Here is a 26,221-nt window from a genome sequence, read left to right as displayed (position 1 = left end):
GCTTTCAGGATCAGCTGAGTTGCACAGTGAGGCTCTCCATTGGGGAATGCACTGCCCTTGAGTGTTGCCATCCCACACAAAGCCAAGCACAAGGAACAGAACTTGGAAGAAAAAGAAACTATAAATGGAGAGTTAGAACCACCTGATACCATTTTTCTCTCTGTGTTACTGAAGGTGCCTGTGGGATCCAACAGCTAGGGCCAGTGATGGCAGTTGGCTCAAGGCCCTTGCTCCAGCCTGCCTCTTATGCAAGTCGATCACATTAATGCTCTAAACAAATTCCTCACCAACACCCCAAATCCAAACCCCACACCATCTCCCTAGGTGTCAGCAGGCTTTGTTTGAACTCAATCATAAAAATCACTGTGAAGGGCAGAGTGAACTTTGCAAATTAGGCTTGAGAAAACAAACTCTGTAAACAAAAAGTCTTGAAGAAAAACAAATGCAAAGCATCTACTGAGCAGCGTGAAATGACCTTACCTAAGGTGCCAAAATTATTCGTCCTCCTTCAAATGTCCAACAACAGACTCTGTAAGAAAAAGAATAACAGTCACTAGTGAACTTACTATTAAAAATCATAGCCTGGCTCTGTAAGCTGCCCCATTATGGCTTCACCAGACCTGCTTTAATTGGTATGAATGGATTCCAAAAGTGGTGTTTGAGCAAAACGAGACCGCAAGATCTTCTGCACGGGGAAGTCATCGCCAAACTGCCAAAATAAGAATGAAATGGAAGCCTCTTGAAACCTCTCTAACCACAAAACATCTTGCTTCATGCTGTGACATGACTCCAGGAAGACACACAAGTGGAGTGCTGCTATCCAGAAGGATTCTTACTATCTGCCTACCTCAGTCCTTCCTTCCAGCTTCCACAGCTTGCCAGCTGGCAAACAGAGGAAAGGTCCCTGGCTGCGTGCTTTAACTTCTTAAATACACTCACAGCTTAGTGCAGGGTGGCAGAGCCCACCAGCTTCAGTGACCCAGCTGCCCTGGCTGGTTATTACAGTGGCTTTTCTTTCTTCCCCAGTAGGTCACAGCAGAGTGACTCTTGCAGTGCCCAGGGCCAGCTCCATGGGTTCTGCTGCCCCAGGCAAACCAGCCAGTGCCTGTCCCTACCAAGTCACATCCATGCACAGAGCTGCTGAACATTTTGCAGCCCTGGGCCATGGCCTGCCCTGTAGATAGACCCTTCTCCTGTATGGCTGAGCATGCACAATGCTGGAGTCACTTCCCCACAAACACATCTCTGCAGCACGCTGGGCTTTTATGAAGGTCTGCTCTTTTGATGTGATGGCTTCTGACGAGCTGCGGCCTGGCATTGTTGTGGATTTTGTCCTAAATATGATCTGCAAAGCCCTGTTGTGTGAATGCTGACAGCCAGCCTTCTTCTGCTCACTTCTATTTCTGTTCTCCTCTGCTGTGTGCTTTGCTCAATGCATGAGGCAGAGCAGCAGCGTCAAGTGACAGTGCCACAGCAGCCCAGTTTGGGGCACAGCCCCGCGCTGTGAGTTCAGCTTCACACAACACCAGAGGAGCACAGAGGAATTAAGAACTGGCTACATGACAGACCTCAAAGGTCTGTTTGTTGACAAGGAATCTCCATTGGTGATTATAAAAAGGCTTATAAAAAGGCACAAAAGCTCTGGGGGTTGGCCATAAAAACACTGAATTCTTCCAGTGCTGCAGACCAATTAGATAAATTGACCAAAGCCACAGGGCAAATGTTTTACCTTACACTCTGGTTTGGGATCCCAGAGCAGAGCCATGCAACACATCAAAGAGCACATAAACCAGGGAGACTTCTGCAATCCAACACCAGGGAGGAAATATGCTGCCCACACTGAGGCCAGGTTACCCTCTGCTGGATAATTAATAAGCAGGCTTTGGCTAATTAAAGTTATATTCTTTGGAGCATGCTCACTAAATGTCAATTTTGGGCTGCAAGAGGAGGACAAGAATCTCCCTTGTATAGGTGCAATTCAAACCTCTCTGCTTACTCTTTTCTCCTGACAGTGGCTTCTGGCCATAAGAAAGTTCTGAAAGGCACAAGCTCAAAAGAAACTTTCTCTTCCCAGCTGTAAACCGCTCAGTTCAGCTGCTGTCAACAGGAATTTTGCTTTCAGTGGTCAAATCTGCAAGTATTTACCTTTGAGATCACACCTGAATGGGGATAGAGTTGTATCCTGGTGTCACCAGCTTCAAACCAAAGGCAGCTGCACATTCCTTCCTTCCCTATAAACACTGCCTTCTGAAATGATCCAGTTTAGCAGCCATGGTCCTCCCTACCACTTTGTGATAACAGAACAACTTTCTGGCTGGGCTTATATCAACTCCTAACACTTTTTGTATCTTCCAGCTGGGCACAATAGAAGCTACCACAAACTTTGTTCAAGGACAGATAGCCAGTTGGCAGCAGCAGGCAGGAGAGCTCTTTGGAAGGGTGCAAGCACGCTGTCTCTGATTGATGCACAAATTCAGTCCATGAAGTGTGGGTCACAGAAGCATGGGAAGGCAAGCAAGTCTTGCATAAGCTTTTGCCAGGGTTTCTAATTAGATTCAGGAAGGACTGAAATTGGTTTGAGTTTACTTTACCTTCATGTTCTAAGATAGGTTCATTTTGCTCAAGCAATTGCACTTTCTCTCTTTGAAAAGCAAGGCAAGAGGCTAAAAGCACAAGAGTCAAACAAGCAGTTACCAGTGCAGAAAGGGCTCTACCTGGAAAAGTAGAAGCACAAAGGTTGCATAGAAAGATGAAGTCAGGGGAGGGTAAAGAGCCAGAATTTAACAATGGCAAAAGAAGTCCCTGGGACTCACACTATTGACTAAAGATAAATTAAAACCTTGAGGTGTTAAACAGGAGAATGCCTAAAACATGCCTCTTAACATCCCCTTAGCCTAGACACCGCAGCCAGCCTGGGGGTACTAAAGCCTGCAGCTGAGCAGGGCTGTCCAGACTGACCTCTCATTTCACCAATTTCCCACAGCAGAGCCTCCCCAGCCCTAACTCTGTACAAATCCCTAAACTAATGACAATGGTGCTTGGACAGTGCCCTGCTACCTGCAGCCTACTCTCTAATCATCCTCTCCAGCTGATGTTATCCCTTACAGCAGCAACAACTTGCTGTCTTGTTTCAAATCCACCCCTGCTGCAGCTCTCCATCTCCCAGTTCTTTGTTCTCACTCCAACCAACAATCTGAGCCAAACCCTTCCCTGGCATAAGCCCTGCCTGTGGTGGAATCACGCCATGAGTGACTTTGGCCCACCACATCTTGAGCCAAATAGGTGGCTGCTCCTGCCAGGAAGATTTGTAAGCAGCAGTACTACAGAACATTTAAGACTGGGAGTCTTTAGCCTCTTAAGAGGGATTTTAACTTGTAGAGTTCACTAATCAGGGATTGTTACCATACCAACAGCTAATCATGTGGGCAGATGCCCACCACATCTTAGGAACACTTCTGAGGTCTTAAAGCTGTATCTCAAGCTTCCCCAAAACTTTACTGTCACTCTCCTTGGCCCAGCTTAAAGGAAATGTCTTTTATAACAGAATCATAGGCAGGATGCATCAGGTTGGAAGGGACCCTCACAGGTCACCTTGCCCAGCTCTACTGGAAGATGAAAAAAGAAGTATTTTGCAGAAGTTCTTACTAATCTGAGAGCTGCAGAGGTAGCTCTGCTGTCTGCCCATCTCGTGGGGAGCAATGCAGAACGCCAATACCTTGTTCCTGGCAATTCTGTCCTGCATCTTTGCAAACAAGAGGCAACCTCCTTTCTGACCTAACTGTAGCTGAACCTAGGACCAGATCTCAGCAGCAGACTCACTTTCAGGTTGTCCCAGAATCTTTTAAGCAGTTTTCAGACAACACAGTTTTATCCATCTTCTGCAGTGTGCTCCAGAAACTGAATCCATTGTTAAATAACCCTTACCACAGACAGAGCTCACAGAACCCAAAGCAAATAAACACAAATCATATAGCTTTAGCCCTCTTTCCCCCAAAAAGGCATCACAGAAATTAAACAAGACTCTTAATCTTCCACATAACACATGAATAGCAGAAGCATGCTGGATCTCCTGCTGGCCAGGGATCCTGGCCATGATTTCTTCATGCTTTCACTTCCCCTCTTGCTTTTTCTGCCATCGAACCAGAGTGATACCCAAGTAAAACACTCTGCAGGACTCTGCAAGAGCTTTTGGAGGCACAGAGCAAAGTTTTCACTGATCACACACAGCACACCAGCATTATTCAGTAATTAAACTGATTTACAACCCTGCCCAAGATGAAGTTAAGAGTGGGGGAAATAAAAGAGTTTGGTTTATTGTCTGTAGAGTGAAGTTCAAGGCAAAACTCCTGATGCGAGCGTCCACCTCCCAGTTCTGCTATCTCAGATTAAAACAAACAAGCTACATTTCAAGGAAAGCAGGAGCTGGAGCTCAGCTTTACCCCTTGGCACTGAAGGTAAAAGCTTTTATCCTTGGCAGAGCTCTCAGCCTCCCAGCACAGAGATCCAATGCAATGCATTGAGACACCAGTGACCCAAATATCCCGGTGCGCCGTGCCTAGGCCATGATGCACAAACAGAAAGAGACAACCCAAGCCTCTCAGATCTCTAGGAAGGAAAACACCTGGGAAAGGAAACTGTGCTCCAGAAAATTAAGTGGTTGGTGCAGAGTCACACAATGAGTCAATAGCAGAGCTGGCAATAGGAACTGGATCTTCTGATTCTCAAGCTAACACCTTCTGCAAGGAATCATGCTATTAACTGTGTCTTACCCAGTGATCCACATCAACTACCTCAAAAAGCTGTCTCCTGAACCTTTGGAACCTATGGCTTAATTCCTTTTGATGTCTGTCCACATCAGGGGGTTTGGAATCTTTAAGGCTCTTTCCAACCCAAACTATTCTATGAATCCAAATCAGGTTCCACATCCTCAGTACCTCTGAAGTTCCATTAATGATTGTTCTATCCTTTTGGTTTTGCCTGGATGGCTCTGGGACAATTAAAGGATGTTTTGTTTTTCTAAAGTACTTGGATGTTGCTACAGAATGCCACAGAGCTGCTTTCCCTCCCCAGCAGACAGCACATTTTCTCAACACCCATCTGAGTGCACGAAGGAGGCTCAGTGGTTCCTCTGACCGGCAGAGGCACTTGATGGAAACAGAAGTGTCTCAGGTTCCATCCCTCCTTCAGATTTGTTTACAATTGGTGAAAACTCAGGAAAAAAGAGGATAAAAGCTTCAGTTCCATTGAAGTCACGTTATAAACCTCCAGTGCTGATAATTAACTCAATTATGCTGAATTAATTTGATGTAATTACTGGTGATGGCTCAAAGACAGTCGCCCAAAGAAAGTTTGAGAGACAGGAGGCACAGAAGTCTTGACAATACAAAATACCCCAGAAACAGCATCTCTCTCTCTTTTTTTTTTTTGCCAGAATGAGTCAAAGACACAAAATGAGTTCATGACAGTCATCTGGCTTCACTCAGCCCTCCAAATTACCCCAACAGCCAGACAAATAGCTGTGCAATCCAGCAAGTGAACTAGAATCAAAGCCCGCCCTGATGAATCTGACACAGCACTCGGCACACATGTGGCTCTCCCTGCCCTATTATCTAAACAATACAGATTTAATAACAGACAGAAGAGATCCACAAGGCTTTGCCTTTAACTGAAGACATTAATTAAGAACATTTGTGGTGGTGTCAGTTGGGTGGTTCTTCAACGGGCACTCGGGAGGATGCTTATGGATTCTTTTCATTTGAGCCGCAGTATTTTCAGACTCGCTCACTTCAAAACAAACAAACCCCAACCCTAACACAAACATCCAGCTCCCTCTTTCCCCCTTTCATATTTCTGCTTTGAAAGAGTATATATACCTGAAGGGATCCTACAGGAAGGTGGCAGAGTGATTTTTCCTGAGGGTGTCTAGAGACAGGACAAGGGCAAATGGTTTGAAGCTGAGGCAGAGCAGAGTGAGACTGGAGCTGAGGAAGAAGTTCTTCAGTACAAGGGTGGTGAGCTCTGGAATAGGCTGCCCAGAGGCTGCCTCCTCCCTGGAAACACTCAAGGTCAGGTTAGAATTCTGCAATGATCCAGAAGGAATCCTTCAAAAATCTGAAAAATTCACCCACCACATAATCACAGAATCATAGAATCAATCAGGTTGGAAGAGAGCTCCAAGCTCATCCAGTCCAATCTAGCACCCAACCCTATCCAGTCAACTAGACCATGGCACTAAGTGCCCCAGCCAGTCTTTTCTTGAGCACCTCCAGGGACACTGACTCCACCATCTCCCTGGGCAGCCCATTCCAATGCCAGTCACTCTGAGAAGAACTTCCTCCTAACATCCAGCCTATACTTCCCCTGGCACAACTTGAGACTGTGTCCCCTTGTTCTGTTGCTGGTTGCCTGGCAGAAGAGACCAACACCACCTGGCTACAGCCTCCTTTCAGGAGGCACAAAGCACCAAGTCAGGCTGAGCTGCTCTGCACCACACCGAATTCCCACTGGGGAATTTGACAATGGTTTCAGAAGGAAAAATAATATGAAATCTTATGAGCAATCTCTACATGAGCAGTGAGAATAAAGCTGTGTGGCATTTAGGATTGACTCTTCCTGCGAGGGACTGTGATGAGCTGAGACATCCACATTATAGAATCAGTTGGGGTTGGAAGGGACCACAAGGATCATCCAGTTCCAACCCTCCTGCCATGGACAGGGACACCTCACACTAGAGCAGGCTGTCCAGAGCCTCATCCAGCCTGGCCTTAAACACCTCCAGGGATGAGGCTTCCACCACCTCCCCGGGCAACCCCTTCCAGGATTTCACCACCCTGATGCTGAAGAACTTCTTCCTAACATCCAGTCTGAATCTACCCATTTCTGGCTTTGTTCCATTCCCCCCAGTCCTATCACTACCTGACAGCCTAAAAAGTCCCTCCCCAGCTTTCTTGTAGGCCCCCTTAAGACACTGAAAGGCCACAATAAAGTCACCAGGGAGCCTTCTCCTCTCCAGGCTGAACAGCTCCAACTCTCCTCACAGCAGAGCAGCTCCAGCCCTCTGAGCATCCTCGTGGCCCTTCACTGGACACCTTCCAGCACATCCATAGCCCTCTTGTAATAGGGGCTCCAGAACTGGATGCAGTACTCCAGGTGGGGTCTCACCTTAACAAAGCCCAGCAATTACAACTTCTCAATCTAAGTCGGGCACCAATCGCCAAGCTCAGCTTTTGAGAGCCGAAGGGAAGATGCTCAGAGAGGGCAGGGCAGGTGGCAGGCCTTGCAGCGAGCTGGTGGGAGGTGTGGCTAGGGACATCTTGGCCAGCACAGAAGGAACAGGAGGAGGTGTCCGTGGTCGAACAAATTCTAATGCCAAGCTGACAGTGTAAGGGCTGCTTGCGTAAATGAGAAGTTCATCAGCGTTTCCCTGACACCAGCCCACGCCTCCATCCAGAGCTCCTTCCCCTCACACCCCCAGCCCTGCTTTTCAGTTCTGTCGTCACAGACTTGATTTTCCCTTTCATGGATTTTTGCTTGAAAAAGCACCACTGCCTCAAACTGTCTATTTTCAGCCTAAATTGAAGAAAACCCTTTGGTTCCATTTGTAGCCACATCCTGTCTCAGCCTCCCCCTCTTTTTGTTCCTAAATATAAGGCTGATGCAATTTGATGTGACATGACAAAATAGCACATTTGCATGGGCAGAAACTTTCTCTCAACAGCAGTAATTAAAGGGAGTAGATGAGACATTGCTGAAATTGGTGTTTATTTAGCCTGGAAATAAAAGGCTTAAAGAGGACTTGAGCAGGATTGTGTCACGGACGTGAAATTCATCGATGAGAGCCTTCTCTTCTGCAAAAGCAAACAGACCTTCAAAAGCCAATCCATCTGAAGAGATTTAAAAAATTCATTAAAAAACCTAACCAAAACAAGGAATCCTAGCTGAGGGGGGAGGGAAAGCAGTTAATGTGCTTCTTGGGATTGTAAACAGCACCAAGACACTTGTGGTTACACACGAGCCAAGGTCCTTCAGGGCGCAGGACCTCTCAATTTGAGCAGAAGAAAAAGGAGATCTCATTGATCACAGTGAACATCAGCTGCTTAAATCTTGCAATTTCTGAGCTGATCTGCACCTCCAGCTACATCAAAGACTTCTCTTAATTGTCAGCAGCCCAGGGCTCTAAATGCTGTCCCTTTAGCTGGGTTCCTGCAGCAGATTAAAACCCACCTACCTACAGAGCTGCTGAGATCATCTGCTGCCTGGTTTTGCTGAATGACACACTGCAAGTACTTGACAGGAGCAGATACTGTTGGCTTCCTGTGTGGTATTCCAGCATGGATGACAGCAATGGTGGGAGGCAGAGCAAGGCTTGGAAGTGGAGGTGTTTTTTCTGGCTTTTCAGAAAGTTAGTTTACTTAACCCACGTGAAGAATTCATGGAAGGGAGTGATGGATGCTTCATAGGCCCCAAGTGCTTTCAAGTGAGGCTTCCTGCTCTCAGGGGAATCTTCCTCCTATTCTTTAAACCCATCTGTGACTGGCACTACCACTCTGCTTAAAACTGGCAGACCACATTTTGAGCAGGCTCATTTCCATCCTAACACAGATGGCACCAAGAATAGGGCAGGCCAGAAAAAAATCAGTTTGCATATTATGCTTCAGTTTTTATGGGTCAGATTACCATCCAAAGCCATCAAAATGGCAACCCATATGTGATGTGTCTGCCATTGGAGCTGAAGTGATACACCAGCATAATCTTAACATGGCTGGCTAGAAAAGAGTTTAATTAACCAGTAATTAACCTCTGATATTTAAAAGTAATAAGATCTTTTCCTTTCCAACACACTTCTGACTTTGACAAATCAAGAAAGCAGCTTTGGTGAACCAAAAAAGGAAAAGACATTATCACATCTTCAGCCCTGAACAACTGCATCAGCAAGGCTCTCTTGGCAGAAAATCCTTCAGCATCTATGCCAAATACTCCCTTAATAAGCAAGCCAGGTGCAGATGTTGGCTATGGAATGTGTTTTAACTTCTTTGTTCCACAAGCCAGAAAAATGTTCCCAGAGCTTTGGGAAAAAAAAAGTGGGGGTATGAAGAGCTCTGCCTGTTTGCATCGATGCAAGAATATCAACTGCTTTAAAGATACTGTTGTGGAAATAAGAAATGTGCCATCAGCAACACACAGAACTACTGATCATGGATTCAGCAGAGGGCTGGGTGCTAAGGATACTAAAGGGATGCTGAAAGAAGGTCAAAAATGTGGCAGTCTGTTTCCAGGCTCCTAGCCACACTGCCTCTCAGCAGCAGCCTACCAGATATGGCTGCTGGATTGCATCTACTGTAGGGGGTATTATCCCAGATGCTCCAGAAGCCAGCTACAGGGTTTAATGCAGGCACATCTGCTCCTGTGAGAAGTCTATTAGACAGTAAAGATGGATTTTAAGTCTCCTGCTATGTCATCGTGGCATCTGAAATGCAAACTGCTGTGCCAAGTAACAGGGCCACCACCCTGTGTGGTTTCAGTCACAATTTTGTCATCCCTCCAGCTTCTCTACACAACATTCAGGTTAAGGCACTCTGCTGATACTTCAGGTGTTCACTCTCAGCCAAATCCAACACACAGAGCAGCAGCAGATTCCCCAGCACGCTGAGGTTACTAAACTAGCTGCAACCCTGACAGAGGCATGAAAAGTTCCCTTTGCTGTCTTTGCTGGCAATTTGCAAGCAGGGCTCTGCTGCTGCATGGTCCAGCAGAGCAGGAATGGAGACAGAGGTGCTCCTGAACACAAACTGCTGCTCAGAAAGATCTCCTGCAAACACATCAGGCATACAACAACTCTGCACCAACTCCATTTCTACCGTTTGGATGTGATTTGGCATTTGCACCTCTTTTTTCCCCTGAGGCACACAGGCTCCAAATGATTTCCATAAAACAAAACAACAACAACAAAAAAATCCCTTACAGCATCCAGAGCAAAGGAACTTTAATTATCTTCACAGATTAGGTCTGTCGAAGTCCAACAGTAAGCAAGGGAGACCTGCAGAGAAGAATCAATTTTCATTATCCCTTTCTCCTCAGCTCACTACTTAGTGCCATCAATAAAGGAGGGCAGAGCAGCCCATCTCCAGCACAATTTATGAGTGTGTGAGCTTTCACTTTTGTCTAGCTGGCTGCATTAAACATGAATTCATGGTCTTGCTATGAAGAGGTTGGTGCTTTCAGTGATCTACTCAGAAAAATACTTTTCAATGAATATGCACTCCAAAGATGTAAGCAGAGTGAAATTCCAAAGCACTCAGGGACACCAGGCCTCCAGGACATCCTGGGAAGTGCTTCTGAAGGTAAGAAAGCATTTAACTGCTTTAAAGAGTCATAGTTTTCAGTGCTCAGAATCGAGCTGATTTCACAGGCAATTACATAGTCACCAGAGAGTAGAACACTGCTTTGGCAAAGGCATTTATCAGACACAGGCCAGCCTGGGAGCCCCTCACTCAAGTTTCAGAAGGATTTGGCTGCCCTTTCCTGCTGCAATCTCATCTCAAAACGCTCCAGTGCACTTCTGCAGGAGGAAGCACCCTTGAACACCACCTCACTTGCAGTACCAACCTGCCCCTTCCAAAACCACCTCCAAGAAGGCTGCAGAATGCTGGGATCACTTCCTTGAGAGTTCACTGGAAACAAAGCACACCCAAAGCAGAACCTTTTTACAGCTCTAGCAGACAAACAGCATCTTACAATCTCCTCTTTTACAGGACATTAAGGCACTTTAACAGCATGTCACATATTGCTTCAGAGCTGTACTCCAGCGATTTGTCTGGAAGACTCCCATTTGACCCCTAATGTGAGAATTCAGGCTTCTGGTTTCCACCTGTCTAATCTTTTGGTGATCTGCCTGAGCTCCCTCTCCTTCCATTGTGTTTTGCCCTGACAAAAATCTGTGTTTGAACCATGAGACAATTGAATTCCTACAAGAAAATCCTGCTTTGGTGAGTACTTGAATGTACAGTGAGTAAAGAAAATCATCTAATGACAGTTGTGACAACTAACTAGACCAAGTGCTTCCCTGTTGCTGGAATAATCACCTGAAACAGATTATGTTGAGACAGAAACCACGTGCTAAGGCTGGAAGAAGCTAAATCTTGTCATATCAAGACACACAGAGGGACAGAGGTAAGCTTCCCCTAGCAGGTGATGTAAATCAAGGACCTAGAAGAAGAGATTCAATGGCAACTAAAAGCCAGTCCTGAGACCACTGAAGCTTTCTGGCTTTGGTACAAGAACTGAAGATGGAAGGCTGCCTTGGACCATGATTTTCATCCATTACCTGCATTTTCTTTTCTGAACAGCAGCTAGGACCTCTGACATCTACCTTGGACCAGTCCTGCAGAAAACACCTATTATTTAGCATCATTAATTAGCATCTTGTAGCTATATCTGCAGTTAGTTATCCCACCGGGACATTCCTGATGCCCTTTCAGAAGCACATTGTCCTTTCCTGTTAACATGTAGCCAAAATAATAGCCAAGGAGCAAGGCAATTAACTCCTCCATAGGCTGAAATTTAAACCAGCAATTACTTCTCCAATTCACTCAGCAGAGCATCAGGCACCTTTGCTCAGAAAGCTTTCCAAATCTGCTCCAAACACACCCAGCTGAGCTCTGAGAACACAATAAAACATCACCAGTTGCTGCATTTCATTGTTTAGTGATAAACACTCCTTCAGGTCTAACTTGAATTTCTGCTTTGGAAGTAGAAGTCTTTAGAAGAAAAGTTAACTTGGGTCAGACCCGAGGTGCCTCTGCACTCTCAGAAGTGCATAAAGGAGCACTGCTGTACATGGGAATTACATTCCCAACAGGTTTACTACCTGATGTAAGTTAGGTAAAGCCAGTAATCTCCAACTTGCTGTGCTATTTTTACCAACCAAGAGCCCAGAGTCTTCTCTTGCTCTCAGAAAACAAAGCTGCTCTGCACTCAATCACTTCTATGCACCACACTGATAATACTTCTAGAAGATGAATCCCATTTACTCCCAGCACACCACTGTGTGGGACCACAGCTCTGCTGTTAGTGGAGGCTTAGAAGCAAAATCAACTGACACTGTCATTTCTTCCTGGGCAGCTTGTCTTGAGTGAAACAGCTGCACCACCACCCAACGAGACTTCTCCCTCACTTGACTGCAATGAAGGAGTTAATATCTGTGACCCAAATATGGAGACCCATTTTAAACTTGCTGAAAATTGCTTTTTAATCCTAGCTCTCGAGGATTTCCTTTGAAACCATCTGCCAGGCACGCTGGGTCCTCTTCTCCTGTATATATGCAGGATTACTGTAATATGGATTCTTTTGTGTAACTTAATACATTGCAGCATATTAAAACATTAGTTGAATTTCCCATTCTCTTCTGATTTCAGCTGCACCCTATGAAACCAACTGTAAAAGGCCAGGCCAGTGCTAAGTGCATGGCAAACCCAACACCCATATTTACATTGCAATTCCAGTATCTTTAGTCAGTCAAACACAGGATAGGATTTAAGCAAATAGTTATGAGTCATTTAACTAATAGAATTTATGCACATCCTGGCTAAGACTGGATTTAAGCATGTGCTCTCCCAACCAGAGCATAGTTTGAATACTGGAAGGCACAGTTAACATCACCAGAATTAGAGCTCAGAGAAGATTTCCAAATATTATTTCAAATCTATTGTTCAGCTTTTTCTATTTTCTTGCTCTGGACTTTTCCTGGAGTTCTATTTTTAAAGCACAAACAGTAAGAAGCAATAAAGTCACAGTCAGAAATAAACTCAATCTGAAAATGGCTACACTCAACCCTATCTGTATGAGCAATCACCCAAAACTTGAAACAAAAGGCAATGCATTGCTTCCTATCAGCATAATCGCAGCCAGAGTGATTGAAAGAGTGAGCAGGCAGCAAGGCAAACGAACAAACAGTTCATTGGCTCAACCTAGGAAGAAAGAAATTAAAGAAAACCCAAAGCCCAACACAGTGATGGAGCATTTTCAACGTGGAGTAGTCTTTAAAAACGGTGCTTTGGCTGCAAACATTGCAAGAACAGAAAATAAGGGCAATGATTAGCCTGGTTTTAATCATGTAAGGTGACACTAACCTTTCAGAAGGCAGACAGGCCAGACCCTGTGGACTTCTTTGTTTCATATAAACACACCTGAGAGCAGAGCTGGGTCTGAGCTTCCTGCTAGCAGCCCTCAGAGTCCTCATTCATACTACTTCATCTCACAGTCAGGCACCCAATAGCTAACAAAAGTGAAGAGCAATACAAATTCCACCCCTCCCCAAAAAAAACTCCTTACCCTCCTGACCAAAGCCAGAATCCCCTTCCCTTTGGTGCCTTTTCCCTGGGATGAGGCAGTGTTGGAGGTGATTGGTACCTAGAATGGATCTACAGGTGCAGATGTTGGGAGAACAGGGAGGGGAAAACAAAAACCACCAACAAAAGAAAACCCCAAGCAAATAATTTTGTTTTAACAGTAACAGATATGGGAGCCTCATCCTGCAAACACTTTACTTTTAATGCAAAACTGCTCATAAAGTGAGTGAGAGGCTGGGGGCAGAATCAAAGCCCAATTACACATTATTTCAGTGTTGCCACTTGAATGAGCTTCCTGGATGATCCTAATTTTCCTTCTCAAATAATCATATAAAATTAATTTTGGCTTAAACATCAGTGAAAATAACTTCATCTGTCTCAGAAAGAATAATCCTAAAAGACCTGGTAGCAGGGTGTTGAAAATGCCATGTTAGACTGCCCTTGGCTTCTGTGCAAACCCAGAGCTATTGACAAGATCCATGGCACTACCTGGGATTAGACTTGGGTGACTGAAAACAGCTTCATGGCCCAATACATCTGATAGGGCAAAGGGGTAGTAAAAGGCTGTGACAGTGCTCTGGCACTTGCAGATCGATCAGAGCTGAAAAAACCCAACCAAATACAAGATAAATAGATTAAAACCACCTTTCTCTGGCTGAGGAAGGGATTAACTGAAGCCTGGTCTTGCATTCCAGGTGGGCAGTAACCTGCTTTTCTGCTAGACTGCATTTGCCACTCACACTATCAACACAGCACCACAGCTTCCTTCCACTTCCTTACACGTGGGCAGTGCTGCTATGGAGCTGGAGCCACCAGGGATGGAAGCACTGCCAGTGCTGTGGCTACAGAGTGGAAAAAGGCAACTGACCCAAGCTTGGCTCTCACCAAGTCTGCCTCTTCACACACAGCACAACCTCCCCCAGCAGTAAGTACTGGCTGGGCAGCCAAGGCACCTCCCAGGCAGGGGCAGCAGAAGCACCGTGTGGAGGCTGAGCAAGCTGTGCCCTGCGGAGGAACCTAAGGAACAAGAAAGCCCTAAGGGCAAGGAACCAACCTAAGGCACCTAAGTGATGTCCAGCTACTCATCAGAAGCAATTTGGAGAAGATCAGAAGATGGATGGGAAGGCTTTGAGGGTGCATATCTCTTTTAGGATGTGCTGAGCACCTCATTTGCAGTACCGACCTGCCCCTTCAAAAACCATCTCCAAGAAGGCTGCAGAAAGATGGAATCTCTTCCTCGAGAGTTCCCCACAAACAAACAATGCACACCCAAAGCTGTGATACTGTGATACTGTGAAAGCAGAACAGCTCCAGCAGACAATCAGCATCTTACAATCCCCCCTTTTGCAGGACATTAAGGCATTTTAACAGCATGTCACATGCTGCTTCCAAGCTGCATCCTGGTGATCATAGAATCATAGAATCACAGAATCAATCAGGTTGGAAGAGACCTCCAAGCTCATCCAGTTCAACCTATCACCCAGCCCTATCCAGTCAACTAGACCATGGCACTAAGTTCCCCAGCCAGTCTGTTCTTGAACACCTCCAGGGATGGTGTCTCCACCACCTCCCTGGGCAGCCCATTCCAATGGCAAATCATTCCCTCTGGGAAGAACTTCTCCTAACATCCAGCCTATACCTACCCTGGCACAACTTGAGACTGTGCCCCCTTGTTCTCTTGCTGGTTGCCTGGGAGAAGAGGCTACCTCCCACCTGGCTACAACCTCCCTTCAGGTAGTTGTAGACAGCAATGAGGTCACCCCTGAGCTTCCTCTTCTCCAGGCTAAACAGCCCCAGCTCCCTCAGCCTCGCCTCACAGGGCTGTGCTCCAGGCCCCTCACCAGCTTTGTCGCCCTTCTCTGGACACCTTCCAGCACCTCAACATCTCTCTTGAATTGAGGGGCCCAGAACTGGACACAGCACTCAAGGTGTGGCCTGAGCAGTGCTGAGACCAGGGGAAGAATAACCTCCCTGGTCCTGCTGGCCACACTGTTCCTGATGCAGGCCAGGAGCCATTGGCTCTCTTGGCCACCTGGGCACACTGCTGGCTCATGTTCAGCTACTATCTATCAGTACCCCCAGGTCCCTTTCCTCCTGGCTGCTTTCCAGCCACTCAGTCCCCAGCCTGTAGCTCTGCTTGGGGTTGTTGTGGCCAAAGTGCAGAACCCTGCACTTGGCCTTGTTAAATCTCATCCCATCGTCCTCTGCTCACCCATCCAGCCTGTCCAGGTCCCTCTGCAGGGCTCTCCTACCTTCCAACAGATCCACACCTGCTCCTAGCTTGGTGTCATCTGCAAAGCTGATGTGTCTGGAAGACTCTCACTGGGCCCCTAACATGAGAACTCCTCTGGGATGTGCTGAGCAGTGCAGCACCACACTGCACGCTGGCTCTGCCCCATCACACCTTGGTGCACAAGGCTGCAGCAGCGGCTTCTGAACTGCCACCTCGGGTTCAGCTTCTCTAGACTGCACCCCCTTCTTTTTCCTCCCGCACCACTAAGTCACCCCAGAGACTCGATTACACAATATTTACACCCTGCTTTCTTTACAGTGAGTTACACTGAGCAGCACTAAGGCCACAAGGCAAAGGAAAAGCCACTAAGGGGCTCGGGGCTGCCTGGCATCCAGCAGCACTCGGGAGTGCCATCAGAGTGGCAGCAGGCACACACCCCCCCCCGACAGGCACAGGAGATTTATGCAACAGCTACAAACGGCTGTCGAGAGCCTCCTATCTCTTGGATGACATTCTCCATCATAAGTGGGTTTGGAATAAATTTGCTTAGCTGCGTGTAACATGGCCCCTCATTAGCGCTCTGTGAAATCCGCAGGCAATTAACATCCCAAAAGGAGCTGTCTGAAGCTCCCCTGCCTTTTTCTCACGCACACGTGGAAAATCTGCAGGCTTTCAATAGCTGCCATCTCCAAGGTGGATTTCAAAGCAAACAAAAATCACCACCAGAAAAGAAAAAAAGAAGTAAACCCCCACCCCAACAGCCACAACTGTTTACAAAACAGCTTTCTTACAACCGACTGGTCCACCAAGAGCACAGAAATTAGTGATGTGTGGCTAATTGATACAAATCTCCTGAGGGGAGCATTGCTGCTGGTTATCTTGATACGAGAATTTAGTCCAGGAGGATAAATTGGACAGACAGCTGAAAAGCTTTACTTCTCCTAGCAGGAAAGGAATTGATCTGGTAGAGAAAACCCTTTAAGGGATATCAGCAGGGCAGAAAACAGGATCAGGAAAAACACTAAGAGAAAACTTTGGGCTTCTCTCAGTAATGTGAACTCTCACCAATTCTTTTCACCTTTAGCAAAAGGTGAAAAACTGAAGGTGCCAGTTTTTGGATGCTCCCTAGTTAAGCTTTGCTATCGATCTAATTCTGCCAGCAAAGGCCACGTTCTTCAGGCTGTCACTTCATTTTTGCATCTAGTGCTTCCCAACTCCCTGCCTGCTGACTCCAAGAAAACTAACACGACTCAGCTATTCACAGACCTGGAGAAGATTCTCTCTATGCTTCTGGCAAACTCTTCTCTCAAGACTTCTAGTGATTAATTTCACTGCCCACTCCTGTAGATGACTCAAGTCCATAAGCCAGCCAGGTACTCCACTCAGTGCAATCATCTTTGCTAACCAAACCCACAGCAGTTAGCACATATGCATACAATGAGGAGTGTATGGTTTCCTCCCAAGTGCATGCAGTGCAAGGCTCATTTTCTTCAAACCCACCTGATTTCAAGTGAAGGATTCTGTGAAGCAACAGCCTAAGTAACCAGTTTTCCAGAGGTACCTCACATGGACTTCATCTGCATGACTTGCATAAAACAAGTTTGTTTCCTGGTCTTCAGGAAGAGAAATGCAGTACTGGAACAGCTCTGCTGAGAGGACAGGCTGAGGGAGCTGGCAGTGTGCAGCCTAGAGAGAAGACTCCAGGGGGGACCTTAGAGTTGCCTGCCAATACCTGAAGGGATCCTACAGGAAGGCTGCAGAGGGTGTCTGGAGGCAGAACAAGGGAGAATGGTTTGAAGCTGAAGCAGAGCAGTACTAGACTGGAGCTGAGGAAGAAGTTCTTCAGTACAGGGGTGCTGAGGCTCTGGCATAGCCTATCCAAGAAGGCTGAAACTGCCTCTTCCCTAGAGGTGTTCAGTGCCAGGTTGGATGAGGTCTTGTACAGCTTAATGTAGTTGAGAGGTGTCCCTGCCCATGGTAGGGAGGTTGGGGTAGATGAGCTCTGAGGTCCCTTCCAACCTGAGCCATTCTGTGAATACATGGAGAGCAGAGCCAGCTGATGCCAGGGCAGCTCATGCTCTGCCTGCTACTGTGTCATGCTGCTAAGACTGAACAGTGACAGAGGCTTTCCTGAGGCTATCAGGGAACCAAACACACGAAGTTAGCTGATCACCCATGTGGAAAACTATCAGAAAGAGCTCTCAAACCAACAAAATTCTCCATGTACAACATGAAGATTGTTGTCTCACCAAAGAAACAGACCTGAACCAGCAATTCCCAGGTTACAAGTAAGGTGAAGGGCTAGGAGATTTGTCTTATCGAGGAGATTTGAATGAAGACAACAACTGAACTGCACGGTGCATCAGCTGGATGCTGGAGGGAGCAAATGTGCTTACCAACATGAAACTGAGAGGTGCCAATTCTATTGTTACTCTCAGAGATTTGTCCTGACTGACAAACTTCCTGATCCTCTGCACCTAGCAGCAACCCAAAGAATGCACCCAAACTGTAACAGACTGCATGAGGCCAGAATGATGCAGGTTTTATTGCCACACAGTACAAAATTTCCCTGAGGGTTTTGCTCAAGGCTTTTCTGTTTTTACACAATGCTAGCTGAGAACCTCTGCTATCCACAGAGGTCATGGCTGTCCAGATCCTTAGCAAGTGTTAATTTAGAGCATCCCTACTCAACTTCTGGCTTGGTATTATTTTTAGCTACTTTTTACTCCAGAAACACAGTAGATCACACAGAAGAACAAGGTCACTAAACATGTGCTGTGTTTAAACACACAACACATGGTGATGCAGCTCTTGGGAAAATATATCCTCCCTCCCCATCACTGACACTGCAGAAACCTATTTGGATTTGGAGGAAAAGTAACCAACCTGCTTCTCCCCCCACTCCAAAAAGCATTATCTACAGATTCTGCTTGCACAACACGAAGTGGCTTGTGGAGGTGTTTTCAATTCTCTACCTTCTAGGGAAGGCGACATGCTATGGAGCTATTTTAAGAACATCTCATTCACAAAGGTCTCCAATTCAGTCTTCAGAGACAGAGATGATTTTCTTGCTGCTTCAACATCTTTACTGGCATGACATTTGCTTCAGAGGGAGTTCATTTGCTGTTCCAACATCAAAATGGAGCAAGAGCAGCTGCCAGAAGAGGGATAAAAGGAAACACGGGTGACAAAGAGCAGCAAGGGTCATTTCTGGAGCAAAGAAATGCAGAACAGAGAGAACTGCAGAACTGTCACTCTCTCCAAAAAAGCCACAGGGTATAAAGACCTCCTCGCTACCTCCTGCAACTGGTGTTTAGCAGTCAGAAGGAAAATGAGACAGAAAGAACTAAATAATCAGGCTGAAGCCTTTAAATGGCAAATTATTATAAGCCAGCTTTAAGCACCTGAGCACTCCCAGTCAAAGCTGAGCTCATGTTTAAAGTCTGCAGTGTGCAAAGAATTCAAACACTCCTTCAGAAGGTTCAGAAGGAAACACTTTTGCCTAGGAAGCACTGCAGGGTCTGGAGTTCGGTGTTGCACAGTCACAGTCTCTGGGATGAATTCAAGCCCCAGTGCTAACCATGCCCTTCACACTGGCAGAGAGTACACCGAACAAACTTGGGGCAATGCTGTCAACTGCAACGTGACCACCACAAAAATTCCTCTGTGAGAGCCCAAGCAGGGCTGACAGGCCAGTGAAGCAACATAAGTGCCTGTAGAGTCTGATCTCCTACATCAGAGAGATGCAGTATCTCAGATGACACCGTCTGTCATTTACACCAGTTGTCCCCTACCCCATATCTAGGCTGTATCTGTGCAGCTCCACTCAAGGAAGCACCAACCCATCATTTTCACCACTCTTCAAAGCAGCCAAGCTCCCCACACCGCTGCTTTAAAGACAAAGCTGAGGCTCATCTTGGCCACCATGCCTTTCTGATAGGCTGACAAGCCTGTGCTAGGTCATCCACTTTGGCTACTTAATTCCTCCCCCCCCCCCTTCTTATTAATACATTGCCCAGAGCAAGGCAGGGACTTGTCCCTGGATCAACAAGGCCAGCAGACCCCTGCCCTCCTTTCAGAAATGGGCACACTGCCACCCTTGCAAACCTTGAGACACAAACCTTTACACACAATCAAAGCTCCTCACATTGCATTTTATTAACAGATTCATTTATTCTTTTCCAGCTTTGCAGGGGAAAGGTTCTCAAGCTGAAAACTCTGGAAAATTACTCTTTGCACAGAAAAGGACTCAGAGGGCCCAAGAGGAATTTTTAAGCCTTGTATATTAACATTTATTCTGTTGCATGCTAGAACCACAGCTTATACAGAGCATGGTATTTATCTGACTAACCAAGCCCCCTCGAGTTCACAGGCATTAGCAGCCTGTTTATGTCACCTCAAGGGCTTCAGTGTTAGGATGTATGAATAAAATATTGCCAGAGCACTGGGGACTGTATCTGTACAGTTGTATATGAAGGGACATGCAGGCTTGTCCAACGCCCACTCATTGATATTGTGCAGCTCTGAGTACCCTTTCTGCGGGTCAGAAACAAACCTGGGCAAGCATTTTCTTATGCTTTGTTCCACTTAACGCTACTTTTCCTGCATTAAAGGGTCACAAAACCTCCTCCATGCTTAAGTGCTGAAGGACATTTAAGCACAATGCCCAGCTATGAAAACAAAAGACTTCCAATATTGAGAGTCCTGTTTTCACAGCTAATTCTTGTGGCACAAGAAAAACCTCACAAAGCCCATGTCTGGAACAGGGCCATAATGCTTTCTACCATGCAACATGATACAATCTTGGGGAGAATTTTAAGGTTAAAACACTGCTGAGGTGCAAAGAAATAGACCTGGCTGATCACAAACTGTCTTTCCATCTCTCCTCCTTATGCAGAGGGCTATCAAAAAGACTATATCCCCACAAATCAAGAGGCAAACACAAGGGGAAAATAAATCTCCAAAGTCAGAGGAGACTGTGCTTGATGAAGGAGATTTTCCAAAAGAGACAACTCTGTGCCTCTTCCCTTTTAGATGTAATTTTAAGCATCAATTCAGCAAAGAGAGCCTGACAAATCCAGCTATGCTGGCATTCAGTGTTTGCCACTCCAACAGCAGACTCGCTACTGCTTTACAGCACTCTTACTGGGAACAAAATAGTAAGAGACAGATGCATGCCCCCATGAATAACTGTCTTCACCAGTAAGAGATTAGAATTGATCTGTCATGTTTCATCAGCAGTAGTCACCAATCGCATATCTCCATGCATCACTGGGGATGACAAATTAGTTGCAATCAAACTGGGCTTTGGCAGGATCTAGAGCAGTGTCTCTACCTGCCCAGTTCAAATTACCACGACTAGATTTTGCCAACTCACTCATCAAGCAGCTCAAGCTCATTGAACTGCTCAGAAAAACACTCTTGCTCAACACACTCCGAGCCAGCTCTGTAATGAGCTCCCCTTCTGCAGCCATGCTTCTTACACACAGGCATTAAACAACAAGGACAATAGCACTCGATTAATTCCTGCTGCAGCCCTGTCAGAGCAGAGTGATTCACACAACTAACAGGTAGCCCTTCCAAGTAACAGACCTGCAGGGAGGAAACAGAGGCTCTGTCACAAGTTGAGCAAGTTTGTCTGCAAGTTCCATGTTTCCTTCATATCCTTTTAAACCTTTTTTTTTCCCCCAAGCACACTTCCATGTGAATCAACTGTATGTTGCCCCCCTTAAATTTCATACCATGAAGTGCCTAAGAAAACAGCTGAACTGACAGTCTGAAGCTTCACAGCACGACAGAGGCCAGGGACACCAATTAAGAGTGCTCATAAATCCAGTGGAGAAGCAAGATACACTTGTTAGGGTGGGTCGTTCAGCACTGGCACCTGACACAACTCCATATGGGCGGGCAAGATAAGCGTCTCCCTTCAGCTGCCACCCCACCAGTCTCTCACCACGCTGAAAGGAGCTGGTTCAGCTTCCAAGGGCAAAGAAAAGATGGATAATATGGCTGCAGCATTTGCTAAACTAACATAAAGTGGGCCCTGGATTTTACTCACACCTTAGAGACACAGAAATTGGAAAGCATGGTTTGTAGTGGCCCAGCCAAGAGCTGTCAGGCACACTCTGGCTGTGCCAGGACTGTGACCCGCTCCACTTCTGCTCTCACTGCTGAGAATTCATTGACATGACAGCATCTACTGACACTTAAAGGATTTCTAAGATATTTATGTACAGCCAAAAATGAAGTCACCATAGATTTGACTTGCTAGAGCTAACAGAAAAAGGTTTCATGACCAATCACTAGGAATGTGGATAAAGATATGTGGGGGCAAACTCTTTGTGCTGAATCCAGCTCTCGTTGAGGCAATCAGCACTGCTCCACTCTAGTGGACAATATACCTGGGGCAATGCCTAAGCAAGCAGCCAGGCTAAAGGCTGAGCAGGGGGAACCTGTCCCCCCAATCTTAGAGACTGACTGAAGACAGCCTCTTTCTCAAGCCATAGAATCAACCAGGTTGGAAGAGACCTCCAAGCTCATCCAGTCCAACCTAGCACCCAGCCCTATCCAGGTCAACTAGACCATGGCACTAAGTACCTCATCCAGATGTTTGATGATAATCATGAAGAAAAAGGCTGTCAATAAACGAGAGAAAACCTTTCCCCAAGTCTTTCTGGGGTATTATTTTTAAAAAGAATTCTGGGTTTCCTAAAAATGCAGCAGCATTCACCATCCTGTAATGCATCCTCTGACACTTGCCATGGAGAGTTGCACAAATGCAGTATCTGCAAAGATGCTGAGTGCAACCCACATCCTGCTGATCCTCCCTTAAAGTGATAAGGATAAAGAAACAGCAGGAGCTTCAGCTGGAACTTCCCTTGGGTTAGCTGGCAACTGGTTTGCTCTTGAGGAAGAGTAAACAGCAGCTTTAAGCACTAATGAGAAGTGGATCCAATTCCCATCTTTTCCTGAGCACAGTCCTTGAAGGAGCAGGTTCTGGAGGACAGGAACTGCTCCAGGAGAGATGTCTACCCAAAGCTTTAAAATATTGTACAGAGACCACTGCAAAAATGAGTAGGCAAACCCACCCTGCTTAATATTAAACACTGCTGCTCAGAAGCATCAAGGGGATGTGCAGGCACACCTGAAGCAGACTCCTCCAGCCAGCAATGACGCAGATACTTCCTTGCCCTTTAATGGTAAGGAAGGAGCCTACAGAGATCGAGCTCTTACATTAGTCACCAAAACAGCACATCTCTGAACACTTCCCAACAAGCAGTCACTGCAAGACTTTCTGGGTTTGCTAGAAAGGTTTTTTTTTCCCCTATCACTGACCATTTGGACTCAACGATCTTCAGAGGTCCTTTCCAACCCCTCCCTAGCATTCTGTGATCCAACTATGGTCCTGTGGCAAGAACAAAAGAAAGGATTTCTTCCCAACATGCAGTTGAAGATGACTGACTTTCAGCAAATACAGCAGTAAAAGTTAAACTCTTCTGAAAATCAATTGTTTAAAGAGATATGAACCAATTAACTCAGTAGTGTACGTGACTGAAAACAAAATCAAGATGACACTCTATATTTGGACTGGAATAGTGCCACCAAGACACTCATCTGCAAACACATTCACAGCCCAAGTTTCCCTACAATGATTATTAGGTAATTGCTTGGTTTTACTACTTGGAAAGATTTTGCAACAGCAGAGAAAGAGAAAAAAAGAAGTCCCTAATGAAAACGTGTGGGAGAGTTTCAAATGCCTTCCAGCCCTCACAGCACTTCCCTGCCCTCAGGCCCACTCAACCTGCTTGAGATCCATTTCCTCCCATTGTACCCCACACTGCATCAGACCTCTCCAGAGCTTGAGGGGGAGCAGAGACCACAAGAATCCTCGGTGCATGTCACATTCACATTAGCAGTTTGTTACCAGTTTCAATAAAAACTTCAAACAGCCAGGCAGAAAGACAAGTTCTAAACAAGTATTGGCTCTCCTTCCAATACAGAACACCCTGAAACGCCTGCAAACCAAAGCTGCTCTTTGCTTACCTTTGGTTTTCTTTTTTTTCCTGTTTGAAACTGCAAAACTCCACTGTGATTCCAGCTTGAAATATTTGCTAACATTTCAAAGTGCAACAGAAACAGTTTCGACCAAGAAGCTTAACTCCTGCAAGACTTCTTATTGAAGTTCTTAAAGAGTAGGCACAAAGTATCCAAACCTCGTTCTTACAAAGATTTTGCACTCCAGTCTTAAGAGCTGTAACAGGCTTTCAGATTTACAACCTCCTTTCCCTCCACATTGTATGGAAGTGCAGTGATGTTGCCCAGTGTTGAGAGACATTCGGGCAAGACAAATCACAGCACAGGATACCATCAAGGACTTGTTGGTAGAACTTCAGCACTGCAGCTTTAGAGTTCTGCTGGCCTTTTCTCCCTCTGTTCAGACAGGAATCAGAAGGAGAGAAGGAAAGGTTGTCAGCTCACAGAATCACAGAGTGTTAGGAGTTGGAAGAGGTCTCAAACGATCATCCAGTGCAGCCCCCCTGCCAGACCAGGGTCACCTAGAGCAGGTCACACAGAACATATCAAGATACATTCTGAGTATCTCTGGAGGAGACTCCACAACCCCTCTAAGCAGCCTGCTCCAGGGCTCCAGCACTCTCACAAAGGTTCTCCCTTCTGTTCCCATGGCATTTCCTCTGCTTCAGCTTGCACACCCTGCCCCTTGTCTTGCCCTTGGCCATCTCTGAGCAGAGCCTGGCTGTGTCCCCCCAACACTGCCCTGCACATCTTTAGCACAGCAACAAGTACAGCCCCCAGGCTTCTCTGCTCCCAGCCCCAGCTCCCCCAGCCTGTCCTCACAGGGAGATGTTCCACTGCCTGCAGCAGCTTTGTGGCTCTGTGCTGGACTCTCTCAAGCAGCTCCCTGAGAACCACCTTGAATGGAGGGGTCCAGAACCACACAGAGTATATTCCAGATGTGGCCTTACCAGGGCAAAGGGGCAGAAGAGCCTCTCTTGACCACAGCCCCACTCCAGGATGCCCTCGGCCTTCTTGACCACAAGGGCACATTGCTGGCTCATGGGCATCCTTTTATCCACCAGGACCCCAAGCTCCCTCTGCTCTACACACCACTCCAATGGATCAGTCTTCAACCTGGTCCATGGGGTTGCTCTTTCCCAGATGCACTCTACCTTTGTGTCCTTGCTCCTTCTTTGTGGTCATGTACAAATCCACTGTCAGTCATTTATTTCCTTTGGAACTGCCCACCCAATTTCATCCTACAAAGGCACCTCTTCATCGCAATCACAGTTAATTTAACTCTACCACCATCATGGGCACAGCTCTGATAATCAGGAGGTTTGCTGAAATAAAACTATTAATCAGATACGATTAATAGTCAGACAAGAAAGTAGAAAGTGTTAAAACGGTCAGATTTTTATTAATCTCTACGTTTTAGGGCACACTTATGCTTTGAAGAGCCACACTGCATTCCCCAGGCCTGCAGGTGAACGACACGAGCGAACCAGACCAGCAAGCAGCCGAACATACTTTGGCCCTAGGTTAGTTCTTCACATCTGATGCATAACCTCCGAGGGTGTTAACGGTGCGGAAAGCAGCGGGCAGACTGTGAGACCTGGCCACGGCCCCTGCTGCAAAGCTCTACAAGCTGACCACATTCCTTTTTCCCTCTCCTGACCTGGGGAAGAAGGAAGCTCATCTCGTAGCGTGACATGCTGCTCCCCACCTGCTTCCGGAGCCTGCGGGCAAGGCTGCCCTCAACGGCAGCACTCCGAACCTTTCCCAACCTCAGGACACTTCAGGACTTTAAGGTAAAGCCGTCAAGCTTTACCTGCCGGTCTTCGAAGCACGCATTTCGAGGCCAGCCCCCGCCTTTAAAGCGCGTCCTCCCTTCCGTTAGCCAAGTTCGGCAAGCTCTGAAAGGCAGCTTTAGGAATCACCTTCCTCTGGAGAGCGGGGCCGAGGCAAAAAACATCTACCCCAGAGCACCGAGCTCCACTTCCCCTGCTCGGCCCCGGGCGGGCAGTAGAGCAAGCTCACCCCGCAGGCAGCACAATCCCAGGAAGGGCCTGGGAGCGGTAGGCCAGCAGACGGTCACAGGGACCTGCTTCGCCCGGCCTGACCGTACCCTCGGACCCGACCTGCTCCGCTGGCCGTTACCGCCACCCCGGAGCGCCCACAGTGACCTCCGCGCCCCGCCGCGTCCTCACCTCACCCCGCCCCAGGAGCGCCATTGGCCCCTCCCGCCGCTCATCAGCCTGCTCCCCACCTCCCATTGGCCAGCTGCCCACCTGCAGACGAGTGCCCCAGCCGCTTCCTGGTCCGTCACACGGCGCCTGGCGCTGCCATTGGAGGAGTGACGGTTCTGCTGCCGCCCACTGCCGCTGCTCACTCGTGCAGAGAGCTGTCAATCAGGCCGCCGCCTCGCCTCCGAGTACCATTGGCCCAGTAACCCCTTTTCGGGCTTTCGTTTCTCCTCATTGGCTAATTGGGTCGGACAGGGGGCTGAGATTGGGCAAAAAGCAGGTCTTGAGGGCGGGACTCGACACAAGCGCAGAGCCAATTGGCCAGCAGGCTGGAGCGGCGCCATGTGATTGGCAGGAAAGGTGAGGAAGGCGGGGCCGCC

The 26,221-nt window shown here is 47.0% G+C and overlaps 1 protein-coding gene across 7 annotated transcripts in view; it reads right to left on the bottom strand.

Moving 5' to 3' along the window:
• LYRM9 (LYR motif containing 9) overlaps window positions 1-26,093 on the bottom strand; it is a 35,097-nt gene extending 9,004 nt beyond the window's left edge. The window contains exons 1-2 of one of the 7 annotated variants that reach the window (XM_064166530.1): window positions 25,887-26,093; window positions 481-529 (exon numbers count right to left, since the gene is read on the bottom strand). The gene's annotated coding sequence lies outside the window, so the exon portion shown is untranslated. Of the gene's footprint in view, window positions 1-480; window positions 530-620; window positions 689-5,873; window positions 5,896-25,273; window positions 25,776-25,805; window positions 25,828-25,886 lie in introns of those variants that run through there. The other 6 variants (XM_064166531.1, XM_064166528.1, XM_064166527.1 and 3 more) reach the window with 6 other exon arrangements.
• Window positions 26,094-26,221: the final 128 nt, after the last annotated feature.

This window comes from Pogoniulus pusillus, chromosome 27 (genome assembly GCF_015220805.1).
Source record: "Pogoniulus pusillus isolate bPogPus1 chromosome 27, bPogPus1.pri, whole genome shotgun sequence".
Classification (NCBI taxonomy): domain Eukaryota; kingdom Metazoa; phylum Chordata; class Aves; order Piciformes; family Lybiidae; genus Pogoniulus; species Pogoniulus pusillus.
This window is presented reverse-complemented; position numbering and strand designations above follow the sequence as displayed.